The 22811-nt window shown below is 35.9% G+C and overlaps 1 protein-coding gene across 1 annotated transcript in view; it reads left to right on the top strand.

Annotated features, from left to right (window-relative positions):
• The window catches only part of LOC117331455 (general transcription factor 3C polypeptide 1-like), a 429349-nt gene that overhangs the window by 395691 nt on the left and 10847 nt on the right, over nt 1–22811 (top strand). The gene's annotated exons all lie outside the window — the stretch shown is intronic.

The raw sequence follows: 22811 nt of genomic DNA, 5'->3' as shown, positions 1-22811 counted from the left end.
CCGCCACAGCCGCCATTTTGAAAACACATTTGAAACTTCTTCTCAAGTTCCACTGGTGAGATTGAGCTGAAACTTGCCTGAAATGATCCTGGGATGATCTTGAGGAAGTGTTGTTATTTTTCAGGTCGGTCAGAAATCCAAGATGGCCGCCATGGCAACCATCTTGAAAAACACATTTTAAACTTCTTCTCCAGTTCCACTGGTGCCATTGAGCTGGAAATTGGTGAGGATGTTAAGAAAGGAGAGCCAACAAAGTGTTGTTATTTTTCGACCCCGTAAAATCTTTGACATGGCAGCCATGGCGGCCATTTTGTAAAGTGATTCCGCAATCATGGTTCTTCTCAACAACACCTATTTAAAACTTCTTCTCAAATTCCACTGGTGAGATTGAGCTGAAACTTGCCTGAAATGATCCTGGGATGGTCCTGAGGAAGTGTTGTTATTTTTCAGGTCGGTCAGAAATCCAAGATGGCCGCCATGGCAACCATCTTGAAAAACACATTTTAAACTTATTCTCCAGTTCCACTGGTGCAATTGAGCTGGAAATTGGTGAGAATGTTAAAGAAGGAGAGCCAACAAAGTTTTGTTATTTTTCGGCCTCGTAAAAACTTCGACATGGCAGCCACAGCCGCCATTTTGTAAAATGATTGCGCAATCATTGTTTTCCTGAACAACACGTATTTCAAACTTCTTCTCAAATTCCAACAGTGGGATTCAGCTGTAACTTGCCTGAAATGATCCTGGGATGGTCCTGAGGAAGTTTTGTTACTTTTCCGGTCGGTCAGAAATCCAAGATGGCCGCCATGGCAACCATCTTGAAAAACACATTTTAAACTTCTTCTCCAGTTCCACTGGTGTGATTGAGCTGGAAATTGGTGAGGATGTTAAGGAAGGAGAGCCAACAAAGAGTTGTTATTTTTCGGCTTCGTAAAAACTTTGACATGGCAGCCACAGCGACCATTTTGTAACATGATTGCGCAATTATGGTTCTTCCTTAACAACACCTATTTAAAACTTCTTCTCAAATTCCACGGTGGGATTCAGCTCTAACTTACCAGAAATGATCCTGAGTCTTGATCAAGTGTTGTTGTTATTTTTAGGTTTGATCCAAATTCTAAGATGGCCATCATGGCCCACAGTGCCACTATACCTGCTACAGAGAACGCATACTACAATATTGTATAAGGGTCTTTAATTTAAAGTCAGATGACCGTTAAGGCCCTTGGGGCTCTTGTTTTATCTTTACAACCAGTGTTACAATGTCAAGGTCTATCAATCTTAATAACATCGAGTTTATTGTCAAGATCAAACAATCATTACAGTTTTATCTTTACAGACTATGTTTCAATGACAAGGTCAGCAAGTCATTACAGTTACATCTTTACAACCATAATTGTTCCAATGTCACAGTCAATCAATCAATAAAGTTATATTTCTTTACAACCAATGTTTCAAGGTGAAGGTCAGCAAATCATTACAGTTATATCTTTACAACAAGTTTTCAAATGTCACAGTCAATCAATCAATACAGTTATATATCTTTACAACCAGTGTTTCAATGTCAAGGTCAGCCAATCATTACAACTATTGTAGCACCCGATTACTATTTCTCTTCCTCATTATCAAATGTTGGCAGGACTGAAGATAGAATATAATATTACAACAAATGTATTTCATCCAAAAACATGTGTCCCTTTTCACACAAGGTTAAGCAGTTTTCTACATGCAGCTTAAACAGATATTGACATGAATGGCTTTGTATCAATGCCTGTAGCCTGTCCCCCTGGTGTTGTATGAAAGGTAGTTATTTAATTATGTCACCACCGTTTTATATCTCTGTCCAATTAGATTCTTGTTGGAACCTTTTTAGATATGCAGTCAGTTTTTACCCTGCTTGTGCAAGAATATTCTCAATGGAGCAATTATTTGAAGCACCATGAAACAATCTTAAGAATTGCACATACATACTTATGTGATGTTTTAACCGTGACAATTTATATCCACCAAAAGTGGCCTTACACACCCACTAATGGCAGTACTGATCCAGAATCTAGGATTTAACTCCTCAGAGTTATTTAGTGACGGTACCGATCCACAACTCTAAATATCAACAGATGTGGTAAATTTACCTCTTGTAACAAAATAACATCTATTTATAGGGATAATATCTCTATTATTTCTATGTGAAGGGGTTGATACCTGAAGTGTCCATCTATTTATAGGGATAATATCTCTATTATTTCTATGTTAAGGGGTTGATACCTGAAGTGTCCTTGGATAGGCCTGATAACCTCGGAGTTCCTTTGTCATGTCTGTTGGTAGGGAGACTGCATGCTGATGAAGTCGGGCCCCAGAAACCATGACTAAATTCTATATTTGTGCTGCATTGTATTAGGATAACTGAAGCAGATTTTCTGGATCACCTTCCTCAACAAACTAAAATGAGGAAAGGAATATTAATATGGATACCCATGACCACCATTCATTAGCTGCTCTAGCCTGTGAGGTCTGTAGAGAAAAACTTGTGTATTCAGTCTCCTCACAAACAAATCAATATGCATGTGTATCATATACAGATATATATTGTTACATGTTGTTAAGTATCCATTCCATGCCCTAGCTCAGTAATCATGAAAAGATTCCTCTCTGATTAAGTTTCCCCCGGAAGATCAGATGTCTGTGTAGATGCTGCGAGATATCTCTCTCTGGTCGTCTCTCTCTCTGGTCGTCTCTCTCTCTGGTCGTCTCGTGTCTCACCGGCCATATTGATATCTCTCTGGTCGTCTCGTGTCTTACCAGCCATATTGTTTATGTAAGAGACAGCTACACTGCTTATATCCAAGAGAATTTACCTGTATCTTAAATCTTTTAGAAGGAATAAAAATACTGAAAATAGAACTGTTCTGGGGTCTTAACACACAGGTCAGGACACCTTGATCTAGGTATGACCAATGTCCACCTGTTCTGTGGTCTTAACACACAGGTCAGGACACCTAGATCTAGGTATGACCGATGCCCACCTGTTCTGTGGTCTTAACACACAGGTCAGGACACCTTGATCTAGGTATGACCAATGTCCACCTGTTCTGGGGTCTTAACACACAGGTCAGGACACCTAGATCTACATCTGACTAATGTCCACTTAATACTGTATCTCCAATTATAATATATAAACAATTATAGATTTACTACAGACGTCCTATCTCCAATTATAATAGATAAACAATTATAGATTTACTACAGACGTCCTATCTCCAATTATAATAGATAAACAATTATAGATTTACTACAGACGTCCTATCTCCAATTATAATAGATAAACAATTATAGATATATTACAGACGTCCTATCTCCAATAATAATAGATAAACAATTATAGATTTACTACAGACGTCCATCTCCAATTATAATAGATAAACAATTATAGATTTACTACAGACGTCCTATCTCCCATTATAATAGATAAACAATTATAGATTTACTACAGACGTCCTATCTCCCATTATAATAGATAAACAATTATAGATTTACTACAGACGTCCTATCTCCCATTATAATAGATAAACAATTATAGATTTACTACAGACGTCCTATCTCCAATTATAATAGATAAATAATTATAGATTTACTACAGACGTCCTATCTCCAATTATAATAGATAAACAATTATAGATTTACTACCAATGTCCTAGCTATCTCCAATTATAATAGATAAATAATTATAGATTTACTACCAATGTCCTATCTCCAATTATAATAGATAAACAATTATAGATTTACTACAGACGTCCCATCTCCAATTATAATAGATAAACAATTATAGATTTACTACAGATGTCCTCTCCAATTATAATAGATAAACAATTATAAATTTACTACAGATGTCCTCTCCAATTATAATAGATAAACAATTATAGATTTACTACAGACGTCCTATCTCCAATTATAATAGATAAACAATTATAAATTTACTACAGATGTCCTATCTCCAATTATAATAGATAAACAATTATAGATTTACTACAGATGTCCTCTCCAATTATAATAGATAAACAATTATAAATTTACTACAGATGTCCTATCTCCAATTATAATAGATAAACAATTATAGATTTACTACAGATGTCCTATCTCCAATTATAATAGATAAACAATTATAGATTTACTACAGATGTCCTCTCCAATTATAATAGATAAACAATTATAGATTTACTACAGATGTCCTATCTCCAATTATAATAGATACACAATTATAGATTTACTACAGATGTCCTATCTCCAATTATAATAGATAAACAATTATAGATTTACTACAGATGTCCTCTCCAATTATAATAGATAAACAATTATAGATTTACTACAGATGTCCTCTCCAATTATAATAGATAAACAATTATAAATTTACTACAGATGTCCTATCTCCAATTATAATAGATACACAATTATAGATTTACTACATATGTCCTTACTCCAATTATAATAGATAAACAATTATAGATTTACTACAGACGTCCTATCTCCAATTATAATAGATAAACAATTATAGATTTACTACAGCTGTCCTTACTCCAATTATAATAGATAAACAATTATAGATTTACTACATATGTCCTTACTCCAATTATAATAGATAAACAATTATAGATTTACTACAGACGTCCTATCTCCAATTATAATAGATAAACAATTATAGATTTACTACAGCTGTCCTTACTCCAATTATAATAGATAAACAATTATAGATTTACTACATATGTCCTTACTCCAATTATGATAGATAACAATTATAGATTTAATTTACTACAGACGTCCTATCTCCAATTATAATAGATAACAATTATAGATTTAATTTACTACAGACGTCCTATCTCCAATTATAATAGATAACAATTATAGATTTAATTTACTACAGACGTCCTATCTCCAATTATAATAGATAAGCAATTATAGATTTAATTTACTACAGACGTCCTATCTCCAATTATAATAGATAAACAATTATAGATTTACTACCAATGTCCTATCACTACTTGTTAGAGTCAAGTGTACATCTCACATGTAATGTGAATTGATTTCATATAACTTGTTACACATTAAGTGATATTATGTAATTGCTATGGTAGTCATGGTGATGGTTCGAGTGTCCTTGTGTTAAATCCAAGGTTCAGTAGGATATTTACCTTAGATATACTTTGGATAAGTAAATAGGTACAAATCTATCAGGAGGAATACCCAACATGTAATTTGGAAGGAGGAAAATGGCACCACCGTCCTACCGATTCATTTTAACATGCTTTAATGATACTCAGCTGCTGTAGAAGATAGAGATGGGTTACATCATGGTGACAGACAAGATAACTACACGATCATCTTATCTCTACCAGACAGACTGGCCAGGGCTATCCATCAATATGTCCCAAATACAAATTGTCTTGCAACATTGGTGCCGTAAGGTTAAGATTAACATAATTTTTAAATTAAATTACATTTAGGCCGCACATGATATTAATTACTAAGAATCAATTCCATGTATTTAACAGGTTTTGGAGTAATTACAGTTCCTGTACAAGTAAACACTACAACAGTGTTTTTGCAATGAAGACAGTTCCTTAATCATCATCCCAACATGATATCTTGTATTCCATACGACCCACTCAATAGTTTGTTTTAAATTCCTGATTATTTCTCTTAAAGAGCATGACAGAATTTAATCAAACTATACCATCTTAAAAGCTTCAAGTGATAAAATCAATTAATTTCCATTTGATGCATTAAAGGGGACACAACCTGAGTTTGTAGTTGATACACTTTGATACGCTGTGATTTAGTCCCAAGATACAAAGTCATCACTTGTTTCAGTTTCTCCTTCTCCAAATTAAAGTCAGGATTCTTGTTTATGCAGACGTGACTACCATCTTAAGAATTCTATCATTGGTATGGCATGCAACCAAAAATATCTGAACTTTTCGAATGGAGAAAAGTTTACCTGAAATGTAAAATGACTTGGGGAGAGGGGGCATGAGTTGACCCCCTGACAACAGACGACAGTTTTTAGTTTGATGGATTTTCTTGAAACTTTTTACAGAGTTGAAGGATGGCATGAAGTTGTACGTGTCTCCAGTAACGGCTTCTTCCGAAAAAAACAACTTTTTACAGAGTTATGCCCCTTTATGTAAAAAATTGTTACTAGCTTGTCCGGCTATGCATTTGCTTTAATTGTTTTCAATGGATTTTACTAATATTTGGTATACAGTTAGAGGACCCTATGAAGCTGTGCTCTATGCAAAGATTTTGCCGAATTACCATTTCTGATATATAGAGTTATGCCCCTTTTTCTTTAAAAACGAGCAAAAATTTTGTCTGTCTATGCATGCATACACTTAGTTTTGGATGGATTTTCTTGAAACTTTATACGGAGTTTAAGGACCACATGGAATTTTGCCGCCAGGAACAGCTTTTTGCTATGAAACCCAGAGTTATGACCCTTTATGTAAGAAATGGTTACAAGTTTGTCCCGCTATGGATTTATTTTGTTTTCAATGGATTTTCTTGAAACTTTTTACACAGTTGAAGGACAGCATGCACTTGTGCCTCCAGTAAATGCTTTTTTGGAAAAAATGCTTTTTTCATAGTTATGCCCCTTTATTTGAAAAATGGTTATAATTTTGTCCAGTTATGCATTTCCTCAGTTTTCACAAAATTGGTGTATAGTTAAAAGACCATATGGTGTTGTGATTTTCCCCAAGTAGTCCTTTTAAACAAATTATGCCACTTTTAACAAGAAAAATTGGTGAGTTCCATCCGACTGAGCAAATGTTCAGCTATGTGATCTGGCTATGCGAATGTTGAGCAATTTTCAATGAATCATTTGTCGTGACTTTTTGGAATGGCTGCCAGCTGAGTAGTTACTGGATACAAAATCAAACAAAATTGAAGACAATGTAAGTGATTATGCCATAAATAGGCAGCTTCACAAAGTATCCAAACCAATCGTGGAAAAGTGGGGGGTATACTTGTCACCCCCTCGGTGACAGCTCTAGTTGTCATTAATATGCATTATGTTTTATTTTAATTGATATTATAAATAGAAAAATCATCAAATCATGTGACAAATAAGATTTGAGCCCCGGGGACCTATACATTCTCTACATATATCCGCAGTGTGCCTTGTGATGTGATTTCTTCTCCTGTATGTTGTGTATTACCATTTTCACCTACCTGAGAGATTTTTTTTATGAATATTAGAAAGTCCTAGCGATCTGAGCTCAGACTGGAGATTATTTTTATTTTGATAATGTACATTAGAAAGTTTTATCAGAGCACCTACTTTGAGAATTTTATATTTGTCACGTGCATTAGAAAGTTTTGAAGGGCTGTAGAAGTTTTACAGTTTTGTTGGTATCTAAACTCTTTATCACAATACATATGTTACATGTCTCTGTGCTGAAGGAAAGTTGGAAAACAACCTGGAAGTCACTGTTTGTCTACAAGTTATATATTTATGGTAGGATAAACTGGATCCCCTCTAAATTTGTTACATAACAAGTTATATATTCATGGTAGGATAAACTGGATGGGCGTCCCTCTAAATCTGTTACATAACAAGTTATATATTTATGGTAGGATAAACTGGATGGGTGTCCCTCTAAATCTGTTACATAACAAGTTATATATTTATGGTAGGATAAACTGGATGGGCGTCCCTCTAAATCTGTTACATAACAAGTTATATATTTATGGTAGGATAAACTGGATGGGCGTCCCTCTAAATCTGTTACATAACAAGTTATATATTTATGTTAGGATAAACTGGATGGGCGTCCCTCTAAATCTGTTACATAACAAGTTATATATTCATGGTAGGATAAACTGGATGGGCGTCCCTCTAAATCTGTTACATAACAAGTTATATATTTATGGTAGGATAAACTGGATGAGCGTCCCTCTAAATCTGTTACACGCCAACTGTAATCAATGTCTGCGGCTAAAAGAGACAAATTCACTCTGACAGATTATGAATATTACTAATTGTGTTTTACGACTGTCAGTAACAGATGTCCATAATGTTCTTTTTCATTAGCTTCTCCTGTCCAGAGATGTTGATCGACAATAAATCCTGCTGTAGTCCTGGTTAACAGTGAGCCGCACCAGTCTATGATACTGACCAAGGGAATATCTTATCATTTTTGAGAAAACTTCAGCTTCTCAAGAAATAGAGATAATAGTGATTATTTATGTTCTTGCATGTGAATGACTCAAGTTTCAGTGTAGGTTTTAAATTAAAGAAAACTTCAGTACAGTTCCTTTATTCACCCAACTCGACCATAGCATTTGTCAACTACGGTTAACACTACAGTTAAATGGGGTTAATTACTGTAAACTACTATTAACACCACAGTCGAATGGGGTTAATTACGGTCAACTATGGTTAACACTACAGTCGAATGGGGTTAATTACGGTCAACTACAGTTAACACTACAGTCAAATGGGGTTAATTACGGTCAACTACAGTTAACACTACTGAAAACTGTTTGGTTTATTTTGTTAACTTCACATTAACAGTTAGGCTCATTGAAGGACGTTTTCTGGTTTTCGAGGTGGAGGAAAGCCCGCAAAAAACCACAGACCTATGCATGTTGGTTTCGAACTTAGAGATGGAGAGATATATAATGACAAAGTGTCAGGACACCTGAACTGCTGGGCCACCGCGGCCCCAATCGATGGTAAATACTACAGTCGAGTAGGATTAGTTGTGGTCAACTATGAGTCAATTATGGTCAACTGCAATAAACACTATATATATATATGTAACTGTTAATTAGGGTTAATTATGGTCCTCCTCATTAAACACTGCTGCCGTGGCGTGGTCAATAATGGTAAACACCATGATCAATCAAGGTTAATTATAGTCAACTATGGTAAACACTATGGTGAAGTAGGGTTAATAAAAGCATTATAATGCTTAATCCTTTATAACCAATTCAGTTCTACTATAGCTGTTGATGATTAATTGGCTAAAAACTAACTATTTCAAACTGAAATGCAAGCTCTTTTTGCCTCTTGTTCTCAAAAACATAGTGTGTTGACAATATAAGATCCCATTATTTTGTTTTTTGTGTTTTTATGTCCCCTGAGACAAAGTCTCAAGTGACCTATTCAATCGCCTTTTGTCCGTCGTCATCTGTCGTCCGTACGTAAACAATTATATTTTCGACTTCTTCTCCAAAACTGCTTATAAATTCAATGAAATTTTGCAGAAAGCTTCTATGGCTGAAGGTCAACCAAAATTGTGAATTATAAGGTCCCCACCCCCCAGGCCACAGGCCAAAAAGGGTTTAATTGAATAAAACTTCAAAATCTTCTCCTCTAATTTCAGATATGGTGGTATCAAACGCTCTTCATAGATGGAAAGGTCTTAAGGTGCTTTACCAAAATTGTGAATTCATGACCCTGGCTGGGGTCTCACGTTTGCCCCTGGGGAGGGGGTAAACTTTACTATAGTTTATATAGGGAAATCACATTTTTGACTATTATTTGTTGGATTTGTATTAGAATTCATTCTAACCTGGTTAACATTATCAGCATCGGATGAAAGTTTGATAATATGCATATGTTGGCCCTGATTGCCCCCCAAGGGGCTGATGGACAGGGGCTAAAAAGGGTGAAATTGTCTGAAAATTCAAAACTCTTTTTCTCAATACACATATAAGATAGAATCAAATACTTTTCATTGATTGAAGGGTCTTATGGTGCTTTACCAAAATTGTGAATTTCATGACCCTGGGGTATCACATTTGCCCCTGGGGACGGGGTAAACTTTACTATTGTTTATATAGGGAAATCACATTTTTGACAATCATTTGTTTGATTTCCTTTAGAATTCATTCCAACTTTCTTAAAATCATCAGCTTAATGATATGCACATGTTGGCCCTGACTGACCCCTTGGACTGATGGGTTGGGCGAAAACGGATTAATTAGATTAACGGAAATATTTCAAATCTCAGGTGACTGTTAAGGCCCATGGGCCTCTTGTTTTTATTACTCTATCTTGGATTCGTGACATCAATAACATTTGATATGAAGCAGAATTATGATGATATTATATGTACATAACACTATACGTAATTAAGTAACACTATGATGATATTATATATACCTAAAACTGTGATTATTATATACACATGATACTATGATGATATTATATATACAAAAATCTATGATATTATATATACATAACACTATGATGATATTATATACACATAACACTATGATGATATTATGTATACATAACACTATGATGATATTATATATACATAACACTATGATGATATTATATACACATAACACTATGATGATATTATATACATAACACTATGATTATATTATATAGACGTAAAACTATGATGATATTATATACACATAAAACTAGGATGATATTATATAAAAATAACACTTTGATGATATTATATAAAAATAACACTTTGATGATATCATATACACATAACACTATGATGATATTATATACACATAACACTAAGATGATATTATATATACATAAACACTATGATATTATATATACATGACACTATGATGATATGATATATACATAACACTATACGTAACACTATCATGATATTATATATACATAACACTATGATGATATTATATATACATAACACTATGATGATACGATATACACATAACACTATGATGATATTATATATACATAAAACACTATGATGATATTATATATACATAACACTATGATGATATTATATATACATAACACTATGATGATACGATATACACATAACACTATGATGATATTATATATACATAACACTATGATGATATTATATACACATAACACTATGATGATATTATATATACATAACACTATGATGATATTATATATACATAACACTATGATGATATTATATATACATAACACTATGATGATATTATATATACATAACACTATGATGATATTATATATACATAACACTATGATGATATTATATATAACTAACACTATGATGATATTATATACACATAACACTATGATGATATTATATATACATAACACTATGATGATATTATATACACATAACACTATGATGATATTATATACACATAACACTATGATGATATTATATACACATAACACTATGATGATATTATATATACATAACACTATGATGATATTATATATACATAACACTATGATGATATTATATATACATAACACTATGATGATATTATATATAACTAACACTATGATGATATTATATATAACTAACACTATGATGATATTATATATACATAACACTATGATGATATTATATATAACTAACACTATGATATTATATATACATAACACTATGATGATATTATATATAACTAACACTATGATGATATTATATACACATAACACTATGATGATATTATATATACATAACACTATGATGATATTATATATACATAACACTATGATGATATTATATACACATAACACTATGATGATATTATATATACTAACACTATGATGATATTATATATACATAACACTATGATGATATTATATACACATAACACTATGATGATATTATATATACATAACACTATGATGATATTATATATACATAACACTATGATGATATTATATATACATAACACTATGATGATATTATATATAACTAACACTATGATGATATTATATATAACTAACACTATGATGATATTATATATACATAACACTATGATGATATTATATATACATAACACTATGATGATATTATATATAACTAACACTATGATATTATATATACATAACACTATGATGATATTATATATAACTAACACTATGATATTATATACACATAACACTATGATGATATTATATATAACTAACACTATGATGATATTATATATAACTAACACTATGATGATATTATATATACATAACACTATGATGATATTATATATACATAACACTATGATGATATTATATATAACTAACACTATGATATTATATACACATAACACTATGATGATATTATATATAACTAACACTATGATGATATTATATATACATAACACTATGATGATATTATATATAACTAACACTATGATGATATTATATACACATAACACTATGATGATATTATATATAACTAACACTATGATGATATTATATACACATAACACTATGATGATATTATATATACATAACACTATACGTAACACTATCATGATATTATATATAACTAACACTATGATGATATTATATACACATAACACTATGATGATATTATATACACATAACACTAAGATGATATTATATATACATAACACTATGATGATATTATATATAACTAACACTATGATGATATTATATATACATAACACTATGATGATATTATATATAACTCACACTATGATGATATTATATATACATAACACTATGATGATATTATATATAACTCACACTATGATGATATTATATATAACTCACACTATGATGATATTATATATAACTAACACTATGATGATATTATATATACATAACACTATGACGTAACACAATGCTGATGTTATTAGGTTATATGCACGTAGTTTTGTGACTTCATTCAAAATCAATTTTGTGACATTGAGGGGTCACCAATGCCAATAATGGTCATCTACTTTCATAATTACATGTATAAATGAGAACTTCCATTATAATGATCTTACACTAGCTGTGGGAAAGGATTCAGGTTTACCAATCAACCTCTATGTTGCATCCTAACTGTTTAACAACACATCATGTTTGTAATTTCTATCTAAATTACTATAATACACATTGATTTACATGAGATTTTGACATTTGTAACTGTTGGATTTCCCCGACATATCTGTTACAAACACTAGATCTCAAAGTGTACTTGTAAAGATGTGCCGGGTCAGTATCATTGAAGGGCGTAGATTTTTACACCAGCTGTCACTGTATAGGGAAATATGTTAGGGAAAGTGCAAACTGTGCATCAATTCTTACTTTGACTATTTATTTCTACTATAATCTGCTTTTATAGCAATGTGACGGATCATTACCCCACGCCAATGTCCCAGTTTAAATACACAGTTATCCCAGTGATGTCTGAGTTTGTCACGAAAATGAACAGATATAAAGTTAATTAGGACTGATTAAAGATATGGAACAGTTATTTCCAGGCACTTTTAGAAATATTAAATCTTTTGAGAAAGCCTACGAATTAACGCCAACTGAATGTACTTTATATACCTTCCTGTGGTGCACTTTTGAAATATTTGTTGTTTGAATTTTGCATTCCTATCCCAAGTAATCCCTACCCCAGGTAATCCCTACCCGAGGTGATCCCTACCCCAGGTCATCCCTACCCCAGGTCATCCCTACCCCAGGTCATCCCCACCCCAGGTGATCACTACCCCAGGTGATTCCTACCGCAGGTGATCCCTACCCCAGGTGATCCCTAACCCAGGTGATCACTACCCCAGGTGATCCCTAACCCAGGTGATCACTATCCCAGGTGATCCCTACCCCAGGTGATTCCTACCCCAGGTGATCCCTAACCCAGGTGATCCCTAACCCAGGTGATCCCTACCCCAGGTGAGTCCTACCCCAGGTGATCCCTACCCCCAGGTGATCCCTACCCCAGGTGATTCCTAACCCAGGTGATCCCTACCCCAGGTGATCCCTACCCCAGGTAATCCCTACCCCCAGGTGATCCCTACCCCAGGTGATCACTACCCCAGGTGATCCCTACCCCAGGTGATCCCTACCCCAGGTGATCACTACCCCAGGTGATCCCTAACCCAGGTGATCCCTAACCCAGGTGATCCTTAACCCAGGTGATCACTACTCCAGGTGATCACTACCCCAGGTGATCCCTAACCCAGGTGATCCCTACCCCAGGTGATCACTAACCCAGGTGATCACTACCCCAGGTGATTCCTACCCCAGGTGATCCCTACCCCTAGGTGATCCCTACCCCAGGTGATTCCTACCCCAGGTGATCCCTACCCCAGGTGATCCCTACCCCAGGTGATTCCTACCCCAGGTGAGTCCTACCCCAGGTGATCCCTAACCCAGGTGATCACTAACCCAGGTGATCACTACCCCAGGTGATTCCTACCCCAGGTCATCACTACTCCAGGTGATCCCTAACCCAGGTAATCACTACCCCAGGTGATCACTACTCCAGGTGATCCCTACCCCAGGTGATCACTACCCCAGGTGATTCCTACCCCAGGTGATCCCTATCCCAGGTGATTCCTACCCCAGGTGATCCCTACCCCAGGTGATCACTACCCCAGGTGATCACTACCCCAGGTGATTCCTACCCCAGGTGATCCCTACCCCTGGTGATCACTACTCCAGGTGATCCCTACCCCAGGTGATCACTACTCCAGGTGATCCCTACCCCAGGTGATCACTACTCCAGGTGATCCCTACCCCAGGTGATGCCTACCCCAGGTGATCACTACCCCAGGTGATCCCTACCCCAGGTGATGCCTACCCCAGGTGATCCCTAACCCAGGTGATCCCTAACCCAGGTGATCCCTACCCCAGGTGATCCCTACCCCAGGTGATTACTACCCCAAGTGATCCTGACCCCCGATGATCACTAGCCTAAGTGATCCCTACCCCAGGTAATCCCTACCCCATGTTGAGGGATATAAAAATCACTTACTGACCTGCGTGTTGTTGTGGTTGTGTTGTCAGCAAGATACTTTACCCCAATTGTTCTAGACAGCATGTAAAGGTGTCTTGTAGTTTCCTCTGTGAGGTAACCACCAGCTACTACAAGGAGACTTATTTATAATCCTGGTTCATATAAAAATAATCAGACAAATAAACATACATTAAACATGTCTGCTGGTGACAATGATTCTTCCTCACTTACCAAAAGTACTTTCTAAATATAGGAACACTACATCACTACCCTCAACTCACTGTCTGTTTCCTGAGGTATCAAATATGTCTGTCAGGTAGAACAATATAACATTTATGGCTTTTTAGGTCACATAAGTAAAGATCAGGGACCTTTTCCAATGCGGCTTTGTCCATCGTTAGTTAACATTTTCATTTTTTCGACTTCTTCTCAAAATCTCTAAACTATTTTGGTGAAATTTTGCAGAAATCTTCCTTGCCTGAAGGTCTACCAAAATTGTTAATAATATGGTCCCTACCCCTCAGGGGCCTGAGGGACGGGGCCAAAGGGAGTCAAATTGAATGATGTTTCATAAATCTTCTTTTCAAGACCCAGATATAATCAAATGAAATACTTACTCTTCATGGATGGAAGGTTCTGAAGGTGCTTAATCAAAATTGTAAATTTCATGGCCCCTTGGTTTCACATTTCCCCCTGGGAAGGGGCTTAATGGTTTATATACGAAACTCACATTTTTTAACATAATTTGTTTTATTTTCATAGGAAATTGGTTGGCGCTTGATCAGGGCTAGGTCCTTTTTTCAATGATGTTATCAGAAAATATGTTAAGGTCAAGGCCTTAATATGGGGTTAAAAGTAGGCCAAAAATAAAAATCTTCAATTGAATAATTTTTTCATGGCATATGGAAAGAACATAGTACTTTGAAAGAAAAAAAAATTTCCTGCAAAAATTCTAAAATCACCCAAAGTTGCTCATAAAAGGTTTTGCTCCTCTATACACATAAAGGCTTGATGTTTGGCGCACTGATAGCATGTATGGTTGGCTACAAATGTTGTGCTTATCATTGACCTTGACCTTCATTCAAGGTCACAGGGGTCAAATGATGATTTTTTTTTTCAATTCTAAATTCTTTCAAAATGGTTTATTTGGGTCACATTTTAAAGAACCTGCTATTATGAAGATATGTTTAACGTTTCAAGGTCAAATCATCAAAAATGACGCAGATATGGCACTTTGAAGAATGTTTTCCCATCATAATTCAAAATTATCCAAAAAATGCAATTCAAATGTTTTTCTTTCATTACTGTGACACATACACTTGATAATTAGCACATCTATGTCATGAGTTTCTGACTTCAATAGTAATGCAAATAGTTGACCTTGACCAACAAAGTTGACTGGTTAAAGAGCGAATATGAGGAGAGAACAAAGAGAAAATATAGGTATAGCATATGAAAGCGACCATCAGATTGATAACATATCTGAGATCATTTCCTGGATGTTTTGGGTCAAATTGACTGGAATTTCACAAATCTTCTCAAGACCCAGATTTGGAAGAATAAAATGCTCTTTATGGATGGAAAGGTCTTGTGATCTATCAAAATTGTAAAGTTCTTAGGCCATAGGTTTCATGTTTCTCCCTGAAGAGGTGCTGATATTTGAAATAATCCAAATTTGGTTAGAATTATGAGGGGCAAAACTATACTACTATTTACAGAGGAACTGTTAAGAACATAGAAGATAGTTATATGTTTAATATTCAGGTGATCGTTAAGGCCCATGGGCCTCTTGTCTATATTTATCACCTGATTTTTGTGTTCCTCAGTACAGTTGTTTGTTTAAAAATCCAAGATTCCAGAATACTCAATAACGACTTGCTTTTTTCATCATTTGCAAACTAAATTTCTTGATCACAGTTCTATAAATGATATTAAAATTGATCTTGCATCATGTAAAATTTGAAATTTTCATTAAAGCATCAATGGACGTTCTGATGATGGAATCAAACTGCCGAACCCTTTACTATAGATAGTAAAGACAGCAATATAAAATTGATAGGTCTTATATAGTCTGCTAACGTACATAATACAGGATAACTTCCTTAGGGATAAAAATTAATTTCTAACAACTGTCTGGACATTTTCTGATTTCATTACAATGGAAGTTGTAATTTACTCGACTAAATGTATATTTCTCCTTAAATCTCCCCCAGTGTAGACACACAAATTGCAGCAAATTCTAAGATTCCTTTTCCCTTGTTATACTGAGTGTTTTAATTCAGGAGACAATATTCTGCTGATGGCAGCTGATAGGACAACAAAACTAACACACTATGACAGAAATGTTGTGTTTGTGACTGATTCGTTGGTGCAGTAGGTATTTAATGCTTAGTGAACCCAGTAAAACTATTAAGGAAATAATCATCTTTATTGATATATTTAATTTGGAATCCTTAAAACCATTTTTCTGTTCCAGACAAAACAGTAATGTGTAAATGTCAAATGCCCATAAGTTGTCCAGGCCTCTTTTTCCCCCTTGTAATTCCACTTTACACAGTTCGAAGCCTTACACAGTTAATGTCAGAACTCTGGAAACCAAGCAAGTAACGCTTTGTCCGAGATAGAAAATAGATTCCGTTGCTAAAATTAATATTTATATATGATTTAATCAAAGTTGGGAATAATTCCAAGAAATGCTCCAGACATTTTTCTATTTCTGACAATGAGCAGTACTTGTTGACATTTCTAGGACAATACACCTGTCCTACTTCCTCAGGTTGGTAGGTGACAGCATCATATCAAGTACAAGTATCATAGAAAGACATTGGTATGCCATCCATACCAAGGCCAATATTTTTTAGATCTTGATGTAAACATGTTAAAGTGTATTGTTCTAGTTAGATTCCATGTGTCGAAAGATGTTATTGGCGTGATCTGACTCAAACATTATACATATATGTATCTATAGGGGTGCTTAGTAGCATTATAATTATATTACAGAGGCTGGATCTGGACAAAGTTTTATGTTTGAATTATTCTGTTGTGTTGTTGACATTATTTTCTGTTAAATATGTTAATAAAACACTTATAGAAAATTAGTAAGAATTAAATTTGAATCATTCAAAAATAATTCTGGTCTTCAAGCTAAGTTGATAGTGGTTGTCATCCTCCCAAAATTCATAGTGGTTGTGTGGCTCAATGTACAGTCTCTATAGTAACAGTGTCTCGCCTGATGAGTCTATATCACTTAGGCATACAGTCTCTATAGTAACAGTGTCTCGCCTGATGAGTCTATATCACTTATAGGCATACAGTCTCTATAGTAACAGTGTCTCGCCTGATGAGTCTATATCACTTAGGCATACAGTCTCTATAGTAACAGTGTCTCGCCTGATGAGTCTATATCACTTATAGGCATACAGTCTCTATAGTAACAGTGTCTCGCCTGATGAGTCTATATCACTTAGGCATACAGTCTCTATAGTAACAGTGTCTCGCCTGATGAGTCTATATCACTTAGGCATACAGTCTCTATAGTAACAGTGTCTCGCCTGATGAGTCTATATCACTTAGGCACACAGTCTCTATAGTAACAGTGTCCCGCCTGATGAGTCTATATCACTTAGGCATACAGTCTCTATAGTAACAGTGTCTCGCCTGATGAGTCTATATCACTTAGGCATACAGTCTCTATAGTAACAGTGTCTCGCCTGATGAGTCTATATCACTTAGGCATACAGTCTCTATAGTAACAGTGTCTCGCCTGATGAGTCTATATCACTTAGGCACACAGTCTCTATAGTAACAGTGTCTCGCCTGATGAGTCTATATCACTTAGGCATACAGTCTCTATAGTAACAGTGACCCGCCTGATGAGTCTATATCACTTAGGCATACAGTCTCTATAGTAACAGTACTAGTGTCTCGCCTGATGAGTCTATATCACTTAGGCATACAGTCTCTATAGTAACAGTGTCTCGCCTGATAAGTCTATATCACTTAGGCACACAGTCTCTATAGTAACAGTGTCTCGCCTGTGGGAGTAGTCAGGGTTTATATAAAGCCTATTACTAGGACTACTGTAAGTACAGTGTCTCGCCTGTGTGAGTAGTCAGGGTTTATAACTAGTAAAGCCTATTACTAGGACTACTGTAAGTACAGTGTCTCGCCTGTGGGAGTAGTCAGGGTTTATAACTAGTAAAGCCTATTACTAGGACTACTGTAAGTACAGTGTCTCGCCTGTGGGAGTAGTCAGGGTTTATAACTAGTGAAGCCTATTACTAGGACTACTGTAAGTACAGTGTCTCGCCTGTGGGAGTAGTCAGGGTTTATAACTAGTGAAGCCTATTACTAGGACTACTGTAAGTACAGTGTCTCGCCTGTGTGAGTAGACAGGGTTTATAACTAGTAAAGCCTATTACTAGGACTACTGTAAGTACAGTGTCTCGCCTGTGTGAGTAGTCGGGGTTTATAACTAGTAAAGCCTATTACTAGGACTACTGTAAGTACAGTGTCTCGCCTGTGTGAGTAGTCAGGGTTTATAACTAGTAAAGCCTATTACTAGGACTACTGTAAGTACAGTGTCTCGCCTGTGTGAGTAGACAGGGTTTATAACTAGTAAAGCCTATTACTAGGACTACTGTAAGTACAGTGTCTCGCCTGTGGGAGTAGTCAGGGTTTATAACTAGTAATTAAAGCCTATTACTAGGACTACTGTAAGTACAGTGTCTCGCCTGTGGGAGTAGGCAGGGTTTATAACTAGTAATTAAAGCCTATTACTAGGACTACTGTAAGTACAGTGTCTCGCCTGTGGGAGTAGACAGGGTTTATAACTAGCAAAGCCTATTACTAGGACTACTGTAAGTACAAGTCTTTGAGGACTGAATACTACCCAATCTGGAATAATTTGGAGGTCTAGCTAGATCTGGCCCAACCATAAAACTATATACCTTACAGGAAATGGAACACAAGCAAGCCAACTACACCAGATGCCTCTGTCAGATTGCCTGCCATAATACACCAGTCCCCAAGGGAACCCTGGGTAATGGGGTATCACCATAATAAATTTCATCAACGTCAGTAGAAAACTTGATCTTGGTCAGCCAGGCACTTTTATTTAACATACTGTATTCATGCAAATAATATATGAATAAAAACATATTACGCTGTCACTACTGTATTCTAGTAACAAATAAATAAAAACATACTGCAGTATACATACAGAGGCCTGAGATTTTGTCAGCAGATACCAAGGACTATATATAGATGTTTCTCATATAATTGACCTTGAGCTATTCTTAAGGTCCCAGAGGTCAAATATGTTTAAAACTTCGAATCTTATCAAGTTTCAGAACATCCGATTGGTATGAAGTTTCCTTTTATAAATGACCTTGACATATTTTTTAGGTCACAGAGTCAAATAGTAAAAAGCTCTTTTGCAAATGTTCTAATGTTCTATAAGACCCAGGGTAATTATCAGTAGGTACCTGCTATTAATTGCTATAAACTTTCAAGGATCTTCTTGTTAAGTTCCAGAAGACCAGTATGCCTAATATTTTGCCAGTAGGTAATAATGACTAGCTGCATGAGTGCTATAAAAAATTCATTGATATGAAAATGCCCTTAATCTTTATTCAAGTTACCAAACATTGGAGATGTCTTTCAACTGAACTATTTTTTTTTGTACAGCAGTCACTCCACCATGTTACCCAATATAAGGTGTCTTTTCTGTATTCAGATTCAAAGTAAGTGAACCTGCTTATGTCAGGCAAAATTCTCTTTCTATGTTAGATTGCTTATGTGTTGGTACAAATGTGTAAACTTTGTACATATAGGAGACTATATCAAACTTATGGGAGTAATTATACCATCAGAGAAAGTCATTACTATTTTCTCATTAAGGCCAACTCATACGTTACATTCCAGTATTAATTGTATAGAATGTCAGGAAGGTTAATGACTTGAGGTGGTTTCTGTCATAGGAACAAGGATAATGCTATCATGCAACAAGGTCAGTATTGTCATAGTAACAAGGTCAGTACAGTACTGTCATAGTAACATGGTCAGTACAGTACTGTCTTAGTAACAAGGTCAGTACAGTACTGTCATGGTAACAAGGTCAGTACAGTACTGTCATAGTAACAAGGTCAGTACAGTACTGTCTTAGTAACATGGTCAGTACAGTACTGTCATAGTAACTAAGTCAGTACAGTACTGTCTTAGTAACAAGGTCAGTACAGTACTGTCATAGTAACAAGGTCAGTACAGTACTGTCATAGTAACAAGGTCAGTACAGTACTGTCATAGTAACAAGGTCAGTACAATACTGTCTTAGTAACAAGGTCAGTACAGTACTGTCTTAGTAACAAGGTCAGTACAGTACTGTCATAGTAACAAGGTCAGTACAGTACTGTCATAGTAACAAGGTCAGTACAATACTGTCTTAGTAACAAGGTCAGTACAGTACTGTCTTAGTAACAAGGTCAGTACAGTACTGTCATAGTAACAAGGTCAGTACAGTACTGTCATAGTAACAAGGTCAGTTCAGTACTGTCATAGTAACTAAGTCAGTACAATACTGTCTTAGTAACAAGGTCAGTACAGTACTGTCATAGTAACTAAGTCAGTACAGTACTGTCATAGTAACAAGGTCAGTACAGTACTGTCATAGTAACAAGGTCAGTACAGTACTGTCATAGTAACTAAGTCAGTACAGTACTGTCTTAGTAACAAGGTCAGTACAGTACTGTCATAGTAACAAGGTCAGTACAGTACTGTCATAGTAACTAAGTCAGTACAGTACTGTCATGGTAACAGGGTCAGTACAGTACTGTCATAGTAACTAAGTCAGTACAGTACTGTCTTAGTAACAAGGTCAGTACAGTACTGTCATAGTAACAAGGTCAGTACAGTACTGTCTTAGTAACAAGGTCAGTACAGTACTGTCATAGTAACTAAGTCAGTACAGTTCTGTCTTAGTAACAAGGTCAGTACAGTACTGTCATGGTAACTAAGTCAGTACAGTACTGTCTTAGTAACAAGGTCAGTACAGTACTGTCATGGTAACTAAGTCAGTACAGTACTGTCATGGTAACAAGGTCAGTACAGTACTGTCATGGTAACAAGATCAGTACAGTACTGTCATAGTAACAAGATCAGTACAGTACTGTCATAGTAACTAAGTCAGTACAGTACTGTCATAGTAACATGGTCAGTACAGTAATGTCATAGTAACACAGACTTTACATCTCCCCACCTCTCTCTCTCCTTCCCTGACCTTTACATCTCCCACCTCTCTCTCCTTCCCTGATATTTACATCTCCCCACCTCTCACTACTTCCCTGACCTTTACATCTCCCCACCTCTCACTACTTCCCTGACCTTTACATCTCCCAACCTCTCTCTCTCCTTCCCTGACTTTACATCTCCTCACCTCTCTCTCTCCTTCCCTGACCTTTACATCTCCCCACCTCTCTCTCTCCTTCCCTAACCTTTACATCTCCCCATCTCTCTCTCTACTTCCCTGACCTTTACATCTCCCCACCCCTGTCTTTCCTTCCCTGACCTTTACATCTCCCCACCTCTCTCTACTTCCCTGACCTTTACATCTCCCCACCTCTCTCTCTCCTTCCCTGACGTTTACATCTCCCCACCTCTCTCTCCTTCCCCGACATTTACATCTCCCCACCTCTCTCTCTCCTTCCCTGACTTTACATCTCCTCACCTCTCTCTCTCCTTCCCTGACCTTTACATCTCCCCACCTCTCTCTCTACTTCCCTGACCTTTACATCTCCCAACCTCTCTCTCTCCTTCCCTGACCTTTACATCTCCCCTCCTCTCTCTCCTTCCCTGACCTTTACATCTCCCCACCTCTCTCTCCTTCCCTGACCTTTACACCTCCACACCTCTCTCTCTCTCCTTCCCTGACTTTTACATCTCCCCACCTCTCTCTCTCCTTCCCTGACCTTTACATCTCCCCACCTCTCTCTCCTTCCCTGACCTTTACATCTCCCCACCTCTCTCTCCTTCCCTGACTTTACATCTCCCCACCTCTCTCTCCTTCCCTGACCTTAACATCTCCCCACCTCTCTCTCTCCTTCCCTGACCTTTACATCTCCC

This window comes from Pecten maximus, chromosome 7 (genome assembly GCF_902652985.1).
Source record: "Pecten maximus chromosome 7, xPecMax1.1, whole genome shotgun sequence".
NCBI classification, from domain to species: Eukaryota; Metazoa; Mollusca; class Bivalvia; order Pectinida; family Pectinidae; genus Pecten; species Pecten maximus.
Note: the sequence above shows the minus strand (reverse complement) of the source record. Positions and strands in the feature narration are given on the sequence as shown.